At 38.6% G+C, this 18962-nt stretch overlaps 1 protein-coding gene across 2 annotated transcripts in view; it reads right to left on the reverse strand.

The window, feature by feature from the left end:
• LOC113569406 (NACHT, LRR and PYD domains-containing protein 3-like) overlaps window positions 1-18962 on the reverse strand; it is a 429360-nt gene that overhangs the window by 234976 nt on the left and 175422 nt on the right. The gene's annotated exons all lie outside the window — the stretch shown is intronic.

Here is an 18962-nt window from a genome sequence, read left to right on the forward strand (position 1 = left end):
TACATATAACTGAGTAGGCATGTGTGCAGTATTTGTATGATAAGTACAATACTTATGTGTTTTATATTATGCTGTAAAATATGGATATTTTGATAATAAAATATTGACAAAGCATTTACTGCTGCTCTTTCTGTCCTCCAGAAAATATGTAAAGAACAATGCATTACAGTGTGTGATTGTGTGCAAGCACACGACGTGTGTGCATGTGTGTGTTTGTGAAGGGATTATGTGTGATGTATTATAGTGTGTAGTCCATGTTATAATGTTATATAATATTGTAGTATGTAGTGATATATTAGAATACGATGTGTTGTTTGCAGGAGTCTCCCAGTGAGGTGTACTGCCTGGTGGAACTACCGGTCCACAGTAACTGGGGTCACCCAGAGTACACCTGTCTCTATCGCTTCTGGGTCCACGGCCTACCCTGCAGCATCTGACAGGCAGAACACAGAACAAGAGAATGAATAAATAAATTAATAAATAAGCCCCCTTTTATTGGTTTTACCATCACATGACAAGTTCAGGTCATGACTGGGGGTCACTCTTTTGTACTCAAGTTGATAACATTCATTGACACGCTGGCCCTTTAAAACATCTACAGTAATACATCCCCCCTCTAGTGGACAAATTAATGTACCACATCCCAAATGCATGTCAAAAGAACAAGTTCATCCTTGTTTCACTGATCTTAGGCCAGTTTTGCTGTTGCTCCACTTAAGAATAAAAGAATTATGGACAAAAATTTGTACAACACTCAAAAAATAGAACATAAATGGTGCCGCACTAAGCTTGTAGTCTTCCAGCTTGCATGGAAGGAGAGCCTTCTCAAGTACAGAAAAGCACATATGAACACTCCAACCGCTTATCTCTCGACCCTAATAGAAAATAACCAAAATAATCCTATATTTCTTTTTAGTACAATTGCACATCTACTTAGAAATAAAAGTCACACCAATACTCAGATTACAACATCACAGAGTAGTAATGAGTTCATGAATGTCTTTAATGAGAAAAGTAAGCACATTAGAGATAACATTAATAGTATTAAGATGACATCGAGCAGCTACTTAGAGATCAGAACAACCAAGCCAAAACGACTCTAGAATCCTTTACACCGATCCAAGACCCAGAACCTACATCTCTGATCTCGTGCTCAAAATCCTCCACTTGCTTACTAGAGTCACTGCCCTCACACTTCCTTAAGGAAATCCTACCTGAAGTAACTGAACCTTTACTAAATTTAATAAACTCCTCCTTGAACATTGGCTATGTTCCTAAACCATTCAAATTATCAGTAATTAGACCACTTATCAAAAGAATGTGAGCTGTCAAACTACTGGCCAATCTTAAACCTTTCATTTATTTCTGCTCAGCAGGTAAGTTTGTGTGTGCATGTGAATGTGTATATGTGTGTACATGAGTGTGTATGCACATGTTTGTGTTTGTATATACAACTCTGTACTCTGCATTGCTATGTTCTCCCTCTGTCTCTCCACTCCAAGAGTCACTGCAGGACTGAAACCACACACATTGATTGGATGCCTCCTATGTCCTAGAACACATACTGTTAATACTGGTAATAAACCCACTGTTTCGAAATTCGTCTCTCTCTCTCTCTCCAACCCATGTCTTGTCATAAACAGTGATCGTTTTTTTCACACCCAATAGTTTGATGCTTTATCGTGTACATTCAGCCAAAACCATCATTTAGGGCCAGCAGACGTTTACCTGTCCGAAGCGATATCTGGCTAGATAGACGAGCTAATTGGAAGATTTCCACTCTCTTGAAGAAAAATCATGAGCAACAAGAAAACGGACACAGAAGACGGAAAAGAAGTCATATCTGGTTATATACACGCAGTGTCCCCGAAAAAATGTCAGCGCGAAACACGTACTTCAATAATTCAGTTGTGCAGAGATGAGCACCGCCACGCAGTTTGTTTCTCACTGGACAAACATGAGGGTCGCGGCTGCCAGAAATTCTACACCAGTTATATCAATAAGAGAAACAAAAGTATTAAGTAAGCATCGATGATAAATTACTGTTTGAAATGTAACCTTGTGTGCAACGAATGGAGCAAAGTGTTTCCTAGTTTTACATAGTTTTGTGATCTCGGTTAATGGCGAACGTTTGCTGCTAGCTAGTTCTATAAGCGAGCTAGTTAACGCTATATTAGCTAGCAAAAGTGAATCTTTTATACCATCAAACCAATACGTTTAAGATACACAACACCACATAAGGAGCCATCTATATCGCTGTAAATGGCACCTTTCCAAAGAATTAAACATGGTAGCTAATTAAGCTTTGCTAGTTTGTTAACACTGTCGTGTCCGTTGATGCAGGAAAGAAGAGACAGGAACCAGTGCGTTACCCTGTGGCCTTTTATTAATGCTGAGCTCTGGAGATGTCACTTCACAACGCAGTGCGAGTGAGATCTAAAGCATAACTTTGCAACAGACAGACTTATAGTTTTTCTCGCCTTGCACCACTTCTGCTTTTGTGCTTTTCCATCTCAGCCGTCACCTCTGTTTGACCATCTCGTACGCATATCTTCTTGCGTAATCACACATATGCATGTCTAGGGCATTTCCTTTTATGTCTGGTTTCATGTCTGGACATACAGTAATTATTTTATTAATTCAAGCATTAGTCCTATTTCATTCTGCGCATTATTCTCTATTAGTGTAAGCTTGGCATTCATTTAATTTATGAAACCCCACAACACCGACATAACTATTAATCCTGAGCCAGAATTTCAGTAGCTAGTTAGCTAGCTAGGTAGATATCTAGTTAACTTGCTTGTTACGAAGCCGCCATCTTAGGATGTCATACTTCGCTGTCAAACGCTTTTTCCAGTTTGACGGAGCACCATGTCACAAGGCAAAAGTGATAAGTGGCTCGGTGAACAAAAAATTGAAATTTTGGGTTCATGGCCAGGAAACTCCCCAGATCTCAATCCCACTGAGAACCTGTGGTTTATCCTCAAAAAGAGGGTGAGCAAACAAAAACTGTGATCAACTCCAAGCACTGATTAGGCAAGAATGGTTTGCCATCAGTTAAGATTTTGCCCAGAAGCTGATATCCAGCATGCCGAGGTGAATTGCAGTCTCACAAAGAGGACTGTATACAGGTGTATGCAGGCACAATAAAGGAAGACAACAGTCTTCCCCATTTCACTAAAAACAGTGATACACTGTCACACTTAAAATACACTACAGTTAACAGTTTTAATAAAGGTTTAATGGAGGACAAACCTGGAGAGACCTGTAGCTCATCTGAGTGCAGGTTGTGTTGGCTTCTCTCTTGGTTGGATTTGATTGGCCTGATTAATGATTTAAATGAACTGAAAAGCTACTAAAAGTTTTTACATTTTTTATATACCAGCTGTTCTTAGTGACACATACTCAGAAGATGATTTGAAAAAAAAAAATTATCTGGCATATTAATACAAGCACAAATACTGGCTTTAACTGTTTATCAACAGTTTTCACTCATCAAAACATTTTGTCATCTGACATTTTGGAACTGTATGAAGAGGTTTCTTTGAGAGGTAATTTAATTTATTGAAAAAGTGTAGGACATTAGTAAAGAAATTCACAAATCCAAAGAAATAACATGGACTGGGATTGGTGGGGGACAGTTAGGTGTGTTAGATCAGGGTCAGAGTGAATGACAGTGTTAGGTGGACAACTTGTATCGGATTCGTGCGGCTTGGGGCACTCGTGTCAGGGAGAAGTGTGGGGTACTGATATCAGGCAGTTGTGTGGCGTGGGGTACTGATATCAGGGAGTCGTGTGGCGTAGGGTACTGATATCAGGGATTTGTGTGGCGTGGGATACTGATATCAGGCAGTCGTGTGGCGTGGGGTACTGATATCAGGCAGTCTTGTGGCGTGGGGTACTGATATCAGGCAGTCGTGTGGCGTGGGGTACTGATATCAGGCAGTCGTGTGGCGCGGGGCACTGATATCAGGCAGTCGTGTGGCATGGGGTACTGATATCAGGCAGTCGTGTGGCGTGGGGTACTGATATCGAAGTCGTGTGGCGTGGGGTACTGATATCAGGCAGTCGTGTGGCGTAGGGTATGATATCAGGCAGTTGTGTGGCGTGGGGTACTGATCAGGCAGTCGTGTGGCGTGGGGTACTGATATCAGGCAGTCGTGTGGCGTGGGGTACTGATATCAGGGAGTCGTGTGGCGTGGGGTACTGATATCAGGCAGTCGTGTGGCGTGGGGTACTGATATCAGGCAGTCGTGTGGCGTGGGGTACTGATATCAGGCAGTCGTGTGGCGTGGGGCACTTCAATGTGGGAAAGTGGCTGCTGCAGACATTTTAATGGCTGGATTGGCGCTCTGATGTCGAGCTGTATGTGTGCTGTTGTGACCACAGTGAAGACCCTGTTTCAGTCTCTCTGCTTTAGTGCATCCATGGAGACAGTCACCATCATCCGTCCTTGGCCCTTTTCCTACCACCAATGCCGGGAACCTCTATGTCCTCATGGCTATGGACAGATTCATGAAGGTTCAACACCTTTAACATTATTTGAATCTTTTGTTACAGGCATTGTCAATTGTTTACTTACTTCAGATCATTTGAAATTAAATGTATAGATTTTTTGTCTAATGATCATTCTTAAATTGGAAAAAACTGACAATGTTTAATGACCCGTTATGTCATGGGACTGATTGCTGAGTGACTTTAAATGAACTGCAGTGAACTGAAAATGAAATGAAATGCATATTTACCATATATTAGTACTAAAAAGATGTTTCCAAAACATCATATAGTCTAGAGAGCATGTATCTGACCACAATGGTCAAGCCTTTAATGGTAGCCCATGGACTAATGGGAGTGATGTATAGCTCCATTATTTTGTTCCTCTAATTAGTAAAAATATATCTTCATATATTTTTGCTGTTCATGTGCAAGTGTAGTAGATCAAATCCTGCTTGTGCAAGAGAAACATGGTGAGGTCCAAATGCACCAGCTAACTGACAAATTTATTATATGGAGGTTTGTTATTTTGTAGAGGTCCATTTAGTTTAAAGTATATTGATTGAAAAAAAAAAGGTTTAATCTTTGGTGGCTATAACTTTCACCTGGTGCTGAATTTCACTCTTTGGACATTTATTCGTCCGGTTTGAAAGACTTATTTTTTTCTTTGTGTTTTTCCCTTTATCTCAACACAGATTTATATAGACATGTTTTACACTGTCGTGATCCTATACTTTAATGGCAATGCATTTTATACTTTAGCTAATTCTGTACAATGAAATTTAGGAGTATAGGTCTTACTTTGAGGACACTAGGCTAATTTGAAATTTGTCTGTATGTCATTTTCAGTAGGAATAACCTGCTTCTCAGGGAACATCAGCAGAGATGAGATGGCCAGTAGCAGAGGGGAGATTGATGAGACCTTCCCAGCACTACCTTGGGAGGGACCAGAGAGATCAGGCAAGAAAAAAAAAAAGATTATTTGGTCCAAAACAAACCATTCACCAACATGTTTACTGTTGCAGGTTTTTAATGAAAAAATATCAGATCAGTATTGATATTGGTTGACATTAAAACACAGGATGTTGACATTGGATTGGTACAGAAAAACTGGTATCATGCCATCGCTATCATTTACAGCTGTGTGATAACAGGCTGAAATCGTGAAGAGCTGATAATGTCCTCGGGCATCAGATTCAATGATGATGACACCTACTATTACAACGTCCTTCTAATGACCTACAAAGCACAACGGTCTTGCTCTACAGTACCTTAGCAAATTCATGAGAACAGGAGAGAATATACAGCAGTGCCATGAGTTCTATATGGCATCAAGTAAAATTGACTTTTTTGGGTATTAAAAGCAAAAAACAAAAAACAAACTCTATTCCTGATGCTACTCCATTATGTATGTATGTGTGTGTGTGTGTGTGTGTGTGTGTGCGGGTGCGCGTGCGTGTGTGCGTTTGTGCGTGTTTGTGTATAATACAACATTTAAGCTACCTTGGTCTTTCCTTGTGTTTCCCTTCCTTCTACTTTCACTTCTGTTTGCTGGTTTTCTCATCACTCTTTTACAGCTTTGTTGCCTAGCCAAAGCTGTTATAGTGGTCTGATGAGCTAAGTCACAATTATAGACAAACACAGTCTAACAATAATTAAAAACACACAAATTCACAGTTGTACTCATCATGTCTGTTAGTAAGCATATTGAGTAAACATCCACATTGTTGGCCAAAAAAGGTCAGTGAACACTTAGAACACTTAAAAATGTACAACCAGGGGCCTGTATCAGAAAGCAGGTTTAGTGAAAACTCAGTTAGTTGGCTTAGAGTTGAAACAAACTTGAGATTTTCTGTTTCACAAAGAGGGTTTGGCTGACTGGGCTCACTGCACAACACCGGGTATTTGCTATTTATTTGATGGGCTATTCATTTGTATCTGATGGATGAGCAGCCAAGACAAAATGATGCTGTACCTGTAATCCTTAATCAAAACCTGCACAAAGGAAAATGTTTTTAAGATCCAGATTTAAATAATTGCACATAATATGGAGCGGTCACCATTTATAGGATTTAAAAGTAAAAGATGTCCAAAACAGATGTCTGTCTTAGAAAAGCAATGTTAATCACCTCAAAAACGATGGACGTGCTAATAGCAGTTTTCCTGCACGCACTGCCTTTAGCAAAATGCATGCCAGCAGTTTGGACTTACTCATCCATGCAGTCTGTACTTCACATGTGGACCTGCTATCCAAATGCATCATTTTTTCTTTCTTTTTCAATTTTCATTTGATAAAGCTGTGATTGCATATGAGGTCATTTAAAACTAAACGTTTGTAATTTGCAGGACAACCTCGGCCAATGGAATGTTTGCTGTCTAACACTGAAGCTTGAATATCTGACAACAGTTTACCAGGCTTGAATATCTCTACAGTTAACCGGACATTGAGAGTGCTTCCAAACGCACATGGCCTTGACAGACACACATGCCTGCTCCCTGCTTTCATAGACCCAGTCAGTGCAAACACAAGGAAATAAAGGTAGAGGCATATCGGAATAGCAGCAAATGAATAAGAACAACAGGTGTCTTTGTAACACATTTCAAGTAGAAACTAGTACTATGTAAATTATCATGTCAGGTTTGTGTTGGTCAAGAGCATGTGCCATAATCGGTTTGTCCGTCTGCTTATGCTGTGGTATCTAGAATGTCTCACAGTCATTAGAAAAATAAGTACCAGAATCCTTTATTGTTTTATTTGAAAGTATGTGATCTGAAATAAATCATCTAATTGTAGGTATTTAGCTCGAAACTAGAGTTGTATTATATAGAATGTCATTAGGTTGAATGGGAATGTAAAATAGTAGCTAGTGGGACCTCTGTGTTCCGTCCCACTCAATGATGTACACCAGGTTGTGAATAAAAGGGGTTTCCTTTTATTTTCCACACTATAACAAGTTCAGCAACCACATTTAATTTCACTGAGGGGTCAGCTAGCAAGCCCACAGGAGGTATGTCTCGCTCTGCCATGCACCTCCCAGTAAATGTTACAACTTCTTCCATAATAACAATATAATAAAATATATAAATTAAAGGAAGCTGTTGTCATATAGTGTAGTCGTTTGAGTATAAATAATGATCTCATAATAATCTTATCTACATATTCTTATACATTTACAGAGTAACATTCACTCATATACTCAAATTTCATATCATACATAGAAAACGTCCATCTCATCCATTGTAGTTTTTTTTCCTGATCAATAATACAAAAAAAAATTAAAAAATGAACAGCACCCAGCGATGAACCTCAATTATTTCAAGCTAACTATAAAACAGCTTAAGTCAGCATTTGCTTGCAGGTAGAACACAAAATATTCAGATTAATGCATCTGAGTTAAAAATTAAACACAATGAAATCAAATTAAATTGACTCACCTACAACAAGCTCAGCAATCACATTTAATTTTACTAAGTGGTCAGCTAGCCAGCCTATACAAAACAGGGTATTGTTAGAAATTCTGCACATGTAATTCACTTAGCTTCACATCTCACACTGCTTATAATTATAAGATAACGTATCCACATTCGTAATAATGTGATGAAATCTGCCAACAATAGTGAGACTGAGCATATTAAATAATAAGACAAACTGATCACTTAGTCCACATATTTCTAAATGAGAAGAAAAGTTCTTACAAACAATATAAAGCACACAATTATATATGGGAAAACAGTTACATTTGTCATTAAGAGAAGCACTACTTTATAGATAGAAAGCATTAGGTATTACACAAACGTCATAACTGTCCTAATATTAATAGTTCAACAGTCTTCCTCTGTCTATTATGCACACTGTAAACATGTTAAATATCTGCCTTGCTGTTACAATGAAATGACTTCCGGCACCCTGAAAATTGTTTTACACACACGCAGCTGTAACGAGGTGGCCTGAGTACCGAGGGCAGGGAGCAGGATGCACAGACTCAATCGACATGGACGAACATTTATTACATACAACATAACGGCACTCACATATAACATGAACATGAATACGTTTAACAATAACGAGACTAATCTTGACATCCACAGGCTACACCAACAATGATCAACAATACTGTACGCACTAACAAGGGTTTAAATACACAAACAAGATGAGGTACAGGTGTGTGCAGGCATGGCCATAAACATATACTCCCAAGTCACGTGGCAGGCCAAACCGTGTGACTCGCAGGAGGCAAACGTTCTGTGACAGCAGCCACGCTCATACACACACAAGCATAGTGCAACTCTGTGTTTACGCATCAATGATTGAATGTGCAAGTGCATGTATATGCAAGTTTAAATTATTATGCACAAATGTAAATAGTAGGCTATTTATGTGAAAATGTTTCATATGTATGTGCAAGTACAGTTTCCCTGATTTCTCTTTAAACGGGCCCTCATAGTTCAGCAGTAATGAGGCTAGTTAGATTTTGCTCAGAATTAAGTACACTTTGGAATGTTATATGTATCACAGTCTCCGGTGGTGAGCCATACATGGTTAATCAATCCAGGTTGAGGAATCTGTTAGAGTCGCTGCATTAATGACATATCTGTTTGCATTGTCAGTTGTTGCTATGGCAGCAATTAAATTAGGAAATTCAAAGAAAAACAACTCATCTCCACTCTTGGAACTTTAGAACCCCCTCTGTCCCGTGTCATAATGTCACACATGAGTGGAATCCCATGAACACCTTTACAGATCAGTCTGTGGAAAGACACTGAAGAGGACAGATCGAACAATGAGGCGTTTCTGGAGCTGGTGTGCTGGAGGTATCGAGAATGAATATATTGATACAAAGGAGGTGGAATCCAGGAGAGACTTAATAAAGAAAAGCAAAAGAGGAAAGCAGAAGTGGAATCTAAAAAAATTGAAGATAGAGTGGAAAAAACGTCCTACAGTTGGTATGGATATTTGATTATTTTTTCTGCTTTTTGGCCTTGCCTTTCTAAAAGGATTAATTTAAATCTCATGTATAAAAAAACAGTAAACTAAATAATCTTTACAATAAGGGACAAAAACTGACTTATTGAAAATGCTTTTATCCTTTGATCAGCAGTGACTAAAACTCTCATTTAAAATATGCAACACCACTTGAAGTATTAGTGCTTATTAGTCTATTACAAGGTTTTAGGCTCTTGTCAGGCTGTATGTAGTACATACAATATGTGTTCTATATATATCCAGAAGTAATGATACTTGCTCCGGCAGATTTGAAGATGGCCCATGAACGAACTGAAAGGACTGTGGCAGCATGTCTAAGTGAAGTGACTGATGGATATGACTTGTACAGATCAGCCAGGACCAAGCAGAGGCACTCTGTGGCACCTGCTTCACCAGCCCTGAAAAGGGTCAACAAAGACACCAAACCAGGTGTGGATACAAAGCAGTCAGTCATCTTCCCTCTAGGGCCAAGAGAACATGAGTGGCTTGTGAAGTGTGCTGCAGGACAGCAGGATCAAATCTGCCAGCTTCTGCTCCAGGACATCAAGCTGGCAGAGAAGAGAAACTTCATTTCTGGCTTCACAGTACTTCACTGGGCTGCTAAACAAGGAAACAGTGAAATAGTGCGCAAGATCCTTCTTCTTTCACAGCAAGGTGGGCCAGGGGTTGACGTTAACATCAAGAGCTACGACGGCTACACCCCACTACACATGGCTGCTATTCACAGCCACGAATCAGTCCTGAGTGTTCTGGTGCGTGATTATGGTGCCAACTGCAACATACGTGACAACAGTGGCAAAAAGCCCTATCAGTACTTACACAAGGACGCCTCACCCAAGGTGAGAGAGATGCTTGGCGACCCTCACGCTGCGGATTACAAGCCCCCAGGCTATGAGCAGCACTTTTCATATCCGCCCAAAGGGCTCAGCACTTGGAGTAAACTATTTCAGTCCAAGCACAGAAAAATACTTAGATGCGGATCAAGATTCCACTCAGCCTTGAAGCAGCTTCACCAGCCTTGACCAAGATGTGGACAGGATAGACTGCATTAATTTCCCGAATGTTTCCCTACAATGAACTTCCCAAATTAAATAGCATATCCTCAAATAAACATTTTCTCTAACTTGTCTTTCACTCCTGATTTCTGTGATCAAAACCTTAAGCTTTGAAATAAATCATTTGCACATAGATGTTTGAAATATTGCATAGTCATATCTGCCTTGAACCATTGTCTGTTTTCCTTGAATATTCTCTAATGTTTTGTCTTTGAGTAATGAAATGTTTTTGAGGTCTTTTATCAGCTGTGTAAGCAAAGTGCTTCTGAGTTAGTAGTAGGAGAAGCCAGTTTATATATGAAAAATTAGTAGTGTGCTTTATATTGTTTGTAAGAACTCTTTCTTTGTATTTATAAATGTGTAGACTAAGTGCTCAGGTGAAATTAGTATGACAAAAATGTTCCAACCTATTATGGCTTAAAAGACAATTGTCACCTATCCCCAAATATCAGTATTTAACTTTGCTCTTGTGTTCCAGTTGTTTTGTTTCCCTCTTTCTGTTCTTTTAATGTACTATACTGAATTAATTTATGTTTTGTAAGGTAACTCGAGGTAAATGCCTGACACAATCAAAGCCTAAGACTGAGACAAAGAAGCTATAAATTTGCATGAACACATCTGTTGAGCCTTTCCTGCTTATTCCACCCCTGAGATCAGTAGTTAAAAACTGATTTCAGCAGAGTCATTTCAAACAGAAGTAACTACAAGTCTAGAACCCCTCACGAGAAGAATATTGTACTTAGAATAACATCTTATTTTATATGTTTGTCAGATACCCAGTTTGTTAGTCTGTCTAAACTTGATTCATTTGCTCGTCACTATTCAGTCAACTTAAGGTCATCTTCTTTTGGCATTGGTAGAATTTAGATTAGTGCTGTTTGGCCGACAGTAATCACCTGATTTGGTTTTCCAACAAACTGGTATGTATGGCAGGAATGGCAGTATCCAACATCACTCCTAATCGATGGCCAAAAGAAATGTTGTAGAATGTGGTGAGTGTTTTTTTTATGTGCGCTTAATTGAAAACGTGGCAAAAGAAGAGCCTTTCTAAAGAATATACATAAAGCCCAAGAGAGAAAAAAAAATTATTTACATCAAAGTTGGAGGTGGATTCACGCTCCACACCCACTACGGTTGCCAGGAAGACCCATCGCGCTGTAAATACATAAAGCACATTCATCAAAATGACAACACTTGTGATACATTTCACAAACGTGCCGCAAATACACAAAGCAAATTCATCAAAATGACAACACAACCCAGTGCAAATTCAGGAAAACTTACGCAACTTCAGAAGTGCTGCAAATCCAGTCACAACACAATGGAAGTTTGCCACAACAACAGAATGGCTGTTTGCAGAGGACACGGGGAGGAGATGGACTTCTGAGATCAGCGCCAAGTCTTTTGGAAGTGAAAAGTAAGTTTTTCGGTTACCATGGTTTTATTATGATATACGTGATACAGAATGAAAGACCGACCTATTCGTGCATATTTATTTATGCTAGGCTGTAGGCAGCCTTAAAAATGATGATTAAAATCCAAAATACCTACAATTAGATTGTTATTTATTTCAAATCACATTTTGTATGCATGTAGCTATAAACATCACACTTCAGATAAGATAAGAACAAGATAGTTGACCAGCATGAGCAATAACCACACTGGTCAACCAGTATAATCAGATTTGACCAGTATGACCAGTATGATTCATGAAGGTTCAACACCTTTAACATTATTTGAATCTTTTGTTAGAGGCATTGTCAATTGTTTACTTACTTCAGATCATTTGAAATTAAATGTATAGATTTTTTGTCTAATGATCATTCTTAAATTGGAAAAAACTGACAATGTTTAATGACCCGTTATGTCATGGGACTGATTGCTGAGTGACTTTAAATGAACTGCAGTGAACTGAAAATGAAATGAAATGCATATTTACCATATATTAGTACTAAAAAGATGTTTCCAAAACATCATATAGTCTAGAGAGCATGTATCTGACCACAATGGTCAAGCCTTTAATGGTAGCCCATGGACTAATGGGAGTGATGTATAGCTCCATTATTTTGTTCCTCTAATTAGTAAAAATATATCTTCATATATTTTTGCTGTTCATGTGCAAGTGCAGTAGATCAAATCCTGCTTGTGCAAGAGAAACATGGTGAGGTCCAAATGCACCAGCTAACTGACAAATTTATTATATGGAGGTTTGTTATTTTGTAGAGGTCCATTTAGTTTAAAGTATATTGATTGAAAAAAAAAAGTTTAATCTTTGGTGGCTATAACTTTCACCTGGTGCTGAATTTCACTCTTTGGACATTTATTCGTCCGGTTTGAAAGACTTATTTTTTTCTTTGTGTTTTTCCCTTTATCTCAACACAGATTTATATAGACATGTTTTACACTGTCGTGATCCTATACTTTAATGGCAATGCATTTTATACTTTAGCTAATTCTGTACAATGAAATTTAGGAGTATAGGTCTTACTTTGAGGACACTAGGCTAATTTGAAATTTGTCTGTATGTCATTTTCAGTAGGAATAACCTGCTTCTCAGGGAACATCAGCAGAGATGAGATGGCCAGTAGCAGAGGGGAGATTGATGAGACCTTCCCAGCACTACCTTGGGAGGGACCAGAGAGATCAGGCAAGAAAAAAAAAAAGATTATTTGGTCCAAAACAAACCATTCACCAACATGTTTACTGTTGCAGGTTTTTAATGAAAAAATATCAGATCAGTATTGATATTGGTTGACATTAAAACACAGGATGTTGACATTGGATTGGTACAGAAAAACTGGTATCATGCCATCGCTATCATTTACAGCTGTGTGATAACAGGCTGAAATCGTGAAGAGCTGATAATGTCCTCGGGCATCAGATTCAATGATGATGACACCTACTATTACAACGTCCTTCTAATGACCTACAAAGCACAACGGTCTTGCTCTACAGTACCTTAGCAAATTCATGAGAACAGGAGAGAATATACAGCAGTGCCATGAGTTCTATATGGCATCAAGTAAAATTGACTTTTTTGGGTATTAAAAGCAAAAAACAAAAAACAAACTCTATTCCTGATGCTACTCCATTATGTATGTATGTGTGTGTGTGTGTGTGTGTGTGTGTGTGTGTGTGCGGGTGCGCGTGCGTGTGTGCGTTTGTGCGTGTTTGTGTATAATACAACATTTAAGCTACCTTGGTCTTTCCTTGTGTTTCCCTTCCTTCTACTTTCACTTCTGTTTGCTGGTTTTCTCATCACTCTTTTACAGCTTTGTTGCCTAGCCAAAGCTGTTATAGTGGTCTGATGAGCTAAGTCACAATTATAGACAAACACAGTCTAACAATAATTAAAAACACACAAATTCACAGTTGTACTCATCATGTCTGTTAGTAAGCATATTGAGTAAACATCCACATTGTTGGCCAAAAAAGGTCAGTGAACACTTAGAACACTTAAAAATGTACAACCAGGGGCCTGTATCAGAAAGCAGGTTTAGTGAAAACTCAGTTAGTTGGCTTAGAGTTGAAACAAACTTGAGATTTTCTGTTTCACAAAGAGGGTTTGGCTGACTGGGCTCACTGCACAACACCGGGTATTTGCTATTTATTTGATGGGCTATTCATTTGTATCTGATGGATGAGCAGCCAAGACAAAATGATGCTGTACCTGTAATCCTTAATCAAAACCTGCACAAAGGAAAATGTTTTTAAGATCCAGATTTAAATAATTGCACATAATATGGAGCGGTCACCATTTATAGGATTTAAAAGTAAAAGATGTCCAAAACAGATGTCTGTCTTAGAAAAGCAATGTTAATCACCTCAAAAACGATGGACGTGCTAATAGCAGTTTTCCTGCACGCACTGCCTTTAGCAAAATGCATGCCAGCAGTTTGGAGTTACTCATCCATGCAGTCTGTACTTCACATGTGGACCTGCTATCCAAATGCATCATTTTTTCTTTCTTTTTCAATTTTCATTTGATAAAGCTGTGATTGCATATGAGGTCATTTAAAACTAAACGTTTGTAATTTGCAGGACAACCTCGGCCAATGGAATGTTTGCTGTCTAACACTGAAGCTTGAATATCTGACAACAGTTTACCAGGCTTGAATATCTCTACAGTTAACCGGACATTGAGAGTGCTTCCAAACGCACATGGCCTTGACAGACACACATGCCTGCTCCCTGCTTTCATAGACCCAGTCAGTGCAAACACAAGGAAATAAAGGTAGAGGCATATCGGAATAGCAGCAAATGAATAAGAACAACAGGTGTCTTTGTAACACATTTCAAGTAGAAACTAGTACTATGTAAATTATCATGTCAGGTTTGTGTTGGTCAAGAGCATGTGCCATAATCGGTTTGTCCGTCTGCTTATGCTGTGGTATCTAGAATGTCTCACAGTCATTAGAAAAATAAGTACCAGAATCCTTTATTGTTTTATTTGAAAGTATGTGATCTGAAATAAATCATCTAATTGTAGGTATTTAGCTCGAAACTAGAGTTGTATTATATAGAATGTCATTAGGTTGAATGGGAATGTAAAATAGTAGCTAGTGGGACCTCTGTGTTCCGTCCCACTCAATGATGTACACCAGGTTGTGAATAAAAGGGGTTTCCTTTTATTTTCCACACTATAACAAGTTCAGCAACCACATTTAATTTCACTGAGGGGTCAGCTAGCAAGCCCACAGGAGGTATGTCTCGCTCTGCCATGCACCTCCCAGTAAATGTTACAACTTCTTCCATAATAACAATATAATAAAATATATAAATTAAAGGAAGCTGTTGTCATATAGTGTAGTCGTTTGAGTATAAATAATGATCTCATAATAATCTTATCTACATATTCTTATACATTTACAGAGTAACATTCACTCATATACTCAAATTTCATATCATACATAGAAAACGTCCATCTCATCCATTGTAGTTTTTTTCCTGATCAATAATACAAAAAAAAATTAAAAAATGAACAGCACCCAGCGATGAACCTCAATTATTTCAAGCTAACTATAAAACAGCTTAAGTCAGCATTTGTTTGCAGGTAGAACACAAAATATTCAGATTAATGCATCTGAGTTAAAAATTAAACACAATGAAATCAAATTAAATTGACTCACCTACAACAAGCTCAGCAATCACATTTAATTTTACTAAGTGGTCAGCTAGCCAGCCTATACAAAACAGGGTATTGTTAGAAATTCTGCACATGTAATTCACTTAGCTTCACATCTCACACTGCTTATAATTATAAGATAACGTATCCACATTCGTAATAATGTGATGAAATCTGCCAACAATAGTGAGACTGAGCATATTAAATAATAAGACAAACTGATCACTTAGTCCACATATTTCTAAATGAGAAGAAAAGTTCTTACAAACAATATAAAGCACACAATTATATATGGGAAAACAGTTACATTTGTCATTAAGAGAAGCACTACTTTATAGATAGAAAGCATTAGGTATTACACAAACGTCATAACTGTCCTAATATTAATAGTTCAACAGTCTTCCTCTGTCTATTATGCACACTGTAAACATGTTAAATATCTGCCTTGCTGTTACAATGAAATGACTTCCGGCACCCTGAAAATTGTTTTACACACACGCAGCTGTAACGAGGTGGCCTGAGTACCGAGGGCAGGGAGCAGGATGCACAGACTCAATCGACATGGACGAACATTTATTACATACAACATAACGGCACTCACATATAACATGAACATGAATACGTTTAACAATAACGAGACTAATCTTGACATCCACAGGCTACACCAACAATGATCAACAATACTGTACGCACTAACAAGGGTTTAAATACACAAACAAGATGAGGTACAGGTGTGTGCAGGCATGGCCATAAACATATACTCCCAAGTCACGTGGCAGGCCAAACCGTGTGACTCGCAGGAGGCAAACGTTCTGTGACAGCAGCCACGCTCATACACACACAAGCATAGTGCAACTCTGTGTTTACGCATCAATGATTGAATGTGCAAGTGCATGTATATGCAAGTTTAAATTATTATGCACAAATGTAAATAGTAGGCTATTTATGTGAAAATGTTTCATATGTATGTGCAAGTACAGTTTCCCTGATTTCTCTTTAAACGGGCCCTCATAGTTCAGCAGTAATGAGGCTAGTTAGATTTTGCTCAGAATTAAGTACACTTTGGAATGTTATATGTATCACAGTCTCCGGTGGTGAGCCATACATGGTTAATCAATCCAGGTTGAGGAATCTGTTAGAGTCGCTGCATTAATGACATATCTGTTTGCATTGTCAGTTGTTGCTATGGCAGCAATTAAATTAGGAAATTCAAAGAAAAACAACTCATCTCCACTCTTGGAACTTTAGAACCCCCTCTGTCCCGTGTCATAATGTCACACATGAGTGGAATCCCATGAACACCTTTACAGATCAGTCTGTGGAAAGACACTGAAGAGGACAGATCGAACAATGAGGCGTTTCTGGAGCTGGTGTGCTGGAGGTATCGAGAATGAATATATTGATACAAAGGAGGTGGAATCCAGGAGAGACTTAATAAAGAAAAGCAAAAGAGGAAAGCAGAAGTGGAATCTAAAAAAATTGAAGATAGAGTGGAAAAAACGTCCTACAGTTGGTATGGATATTTGATTATTTTTTCTGCTTTTTGGCCTTGCCTTTCTAAAAGGATTAATTTAAATCTCATGTATAAAAAAACAGTAAACTAAATAATCTTTACAATAAGGGACAAAAACTGACTTATTGAAAATGCTTTTATCCTTTGATCAGCAGTGACTAAAACTCTCATTTAAAATATGCAACACCACTTGAAGTATTAGTGCTTATTAGTCTATTACAAGGTTTTAGGCTCTTGTCAGGCTGTATGTAGTACATACAATATGTGTTCTATATATATCCAGAAGTAATGATACTTGCTCCGGCAGATTTGAAGATGGCCCATGAACGAACTGAAAGGACTGTGGCAGCATGTCTAAGTGAAGTGACTGATGGATATGACTTGTACAGATCAGCCAGGACCAAGCAGAGGCACTCTGTGGCACCTGCTTCACCAGCCCTGAAAAGGGTCAACAAAGACACCAAACCAGGTGTGGATACAAAGCAGTCAGTCATCTTCCCTCTAGGGCCAAGAGAACATGAGTGGCTTGTGAAGTGTGCTGCAGGACAGCAGGATCAAATCTGCCAGCTTCTGCTCCAGGACATCAAGCTGGCAGAGAAGAGAAACTTCATTTCTGGCTTCACAGTACTTCACTGGGCTGCTAAACAAGGAAACAGTGAAATAGTGCGCAAGATCCTTCTTCTTTCACAGCAAGGTGGGCCAGGGGTTGACGTTAACATCAAGAGCTACGACGGCTACACCCCACTACACATGGCTGCTATTCACAGCCACGAATCAGTCCTGAGTGTTCTGGTGCGTGATTATGGTGCCAACTGCAACATACGTGACAACAGTGGCAAAAAGCCCTATCAGTACTTACACAAGGACGCCTCACCCAAGGTGAGAGAGATGCTTGGCGACCCTCACGCTGCGGATTACAAGCCCCCAGGCTATGAGCAGCACTTTTCATATCCGCCCAAAGGGCTCAGCACTTGGAGTAAACTATTTCAGTCCAAGCACAGAAAAATACTTAGATGCGGATCAAGATTCCACTCAGCCTTGAAGCAGCTTCACCAGCCTTGACCAAGATGTGGACAGGATAGACTGCATTAATTTCCCGAATGTTTCCCTACAATGAACTTCCCAAATTAAATAGCATATCCTCAAATAAACATTTTCTCTAACTTGTCTTTCACTCCTGATTTCTGTGATCAAAACCTTAAGCTTTGAAATAAATCATTTGCACATAGATGTTTGAAATATTGCATAGTCATATCTGCCTTGAACCATTGTCTGTTTTCCTTGAATATTCTCTAATGTTTTGTCTTTGAGTAATGAAATGTTTTTGAGGTCTTTTATCAGCTGTGTAAGCAAAGTGCTTCTGAGTTAGTAGTAGGAGAAGCCAGTTTATATATGAAAAATTAGTAGTGTGCTTTATATTGTTTGTAAGAACTCTTTCTTTGTATTTATAAATGTGTAGACTAAGTGCTCAGGTGAAATTAGTATGACAAAAATGTTCCAACCTATTATGGCTTAAAAGACAATTGTCACCTATCCCCAAATATCAGTATTTAACTTTGCTCTTGTGTTCCAGTTGTTTTGTTTCCCTCTTTCTGTTCTTTTAATGTACTATACTGAATTAATTTATGTTTTGTAAGGTAACTCGAGGTAAATGCCTGACACAATCAAAGCCTAAGACTGAGACAAAGAAGCTATAAATTTGCATGAACACATCTGTTGAGCCTTTCCTGCTTATTCCACCCCTGAGATCAGTAGTTAAAAACTGATTTCAGCAGAGTCATTTCAAACAGA

Source organism: Electrophorus electricus, chromosome 1 (assembly GCF_041902795.1).
Source record: "Electrophorus electricus isolate QZ-2024a chromosome 1, ASM4190279v1, whole genome shotgun sequence".
NCBI lineage: Eukaryota > Metazoa > Chordata > Actinopteri > Gymnotiformes > Gymnotidae > Electrophorus > Electrophorus electricus.